Here is a 2,184-nt window from a genome sequence, read left to right on the forward strand (position 1 = left end):
TGGCAGACCGTAGGAAAAGATGGGGGATGAGAGAGTGCCCCCCCTCATGAACCGTACCAGGCCACATGCCCTCAGCATTGGGAGGGTGCTTTGGGGTAGGCCCCCAAAGCACCTTGACCAGTGGTTGTGGGGGTCTGCGGGCGGGGCACTTATCGGAATCTGGAAGCCCTCTTTAACAAGGGGACTCCCAGATCCTGGCCCTCCCCCCTGTGTGAAATGGTAAGGGGGTACAAAAGTACCCCTACCATTTTTACAAAAAAAGTGTCAAAAATGTTAAAAATGACGAGAGTTTTTGACAATTCCTTTATTTAAATGCTTCAATCAGGCCAATCAGCCAATCAGGAACGCGGTGACTGGATCTACTATTAGATCTTGTTCACACGGTGTGTATTAATGCATACAGCATACACTGTGCTTGATGCAGCGCCATGTTTCCCTGCAGGGCCATGCTTTATATCCACTTGCAGGCAGCCTCATTTATGTCTATTGGACACAGCAGCTGTGTCATCCGTGTGGTTGCATAGACTCACACTGTCTGTGTTGGAACCTTGAACCCACACGGATGTAAGATTGGGAGCAGAGACTGTGTCTGTGCAGCCACTGTGTCCCAATAGACATGAATGGAACTGCTTGCATGGGGGTGCATGGAACAACTGTGCATCCCAGTGCCAGTAAACATGGCCCTTGCATAGGGTACGTATTGATAGTCCTTGTATGAATGAGGCCTTATGATGACACTGGAACTGATGTGGGTTACTGTGACTGGCTGCACTGATGTGGTGACTGTGTGTGAGGGCTCATAGACACTTGTGGTTGGGAAATGGTGAAATCCCACAGTTGAATTGTATATTTACCACCCCTAAACCGCTCTCCTTTTAGCTGGGAAAGTAGCGGCTGGGGTGTACACATGCCACAATAGGAATTATGTATATATAAAGTGATCTCGCGCAGAATAAAAAATAATCATTCAAACACATAAAATGCAATATAAAAAAGGTATACCGGTAAGTGCAATCCTCAAATGGAGTGTTATAAGTCCCAAAGTCTTAAAGTGCAAGTAGTGATAGCTCTACAAAAGAGCCCAAAAATTGTGCAAAAAAATACCAAGTGTCCAATTCGTGTGCAAAAACCTGCAATGAAGTGATGATAAATAAACATGTGCATAGGACAATTCTCCCAAAAAAAAATCGATCAGTGTTTTACAATCTTCCAAGGAGAATAGGTACTACAGGAGAAATGGGGATTCATAGAGTGATGGACACGGCTGATGTAATATTGGGTAAACAAAACAGTGATCATAAATGTCCATAGATAACTTCACAGATTGCTTCCTGAAACATCAGTCTTGCAGAACTCTCACCTCATACAATAAAGTAAATCGCATCAGTAAGTAGGTTGAAATCTCCTCCGCATCCTATTAGGTCCTTTTCCAACTCACATACGCTAATACCGAGGCCATGGATAACTTCTCCAACTATATGGGTCCTAGGAGCCCAGATGACGTCACGTGACATGACGTAACGTGTAGGCAGTGGCTGGAATCAGACATGCGCCGGAAGTGATGTGAGAAGGCGCTGAGAACGCTGTTTTTTACTGTTCTTGCTTGTTTTTATTGTTGCTCATGTAAGAGTCCACCCTGTTGACATTTAATAAACGCACCCTTATTTTTTTAACCATACTACACTATTGGAGGCACTCTTTTCTTCTTTTTCTCCCACTGTTGCTGTATTAATATACCGGAGTGTATTGGGAAGGTTCAGTGGAGGACCTATATAGTTGGAGAAGTTATCCATGGCCCCAGTATTAGCGTATGTGAGTTGGAAAAGGACCTAATAGGATGCGGTGGAGATTTCAACCTACTTACTGATGCGATTTACTTTATTATATGAGGTGGTACCTGTGGTACCTATTCTCCTTGGAAGATTGGAAAACACCGATCGATTTTTTTTTTGGAGAATTGTCCTATGCACATGTTTATTTATCATCACTTCATTGCAGGATTTTGCACACGAATTGGACACCTGATTATTTTTAATTCTGCGCGAGATCACTTTATATATACTTGATTTTTGTGTACTGTGAACACTATTAGGTTTTGCTGCAGGTTTATTTATTTATTTATTCTTTTCATCATTTACTACAGATTTACCTATTACCCCTAGTAGCGCGAGGGACACATTTAGA

The sequence above is a fragment of the Aquarana catesbeiana genome, linkage group LG03, assembly GCF_042186555.1.
Source record: "Aquarana catesbeiana isolate 2022-GZ linkage group LG03, ASM4218655v1, whole genome shotgun sequence".
NCBI classification, from domain to species: Eukaryota; Metazoa; Chordata; class Amphibia; order Anura; family Ranidae; genus Aquarana; species Aquarana catesbeiana.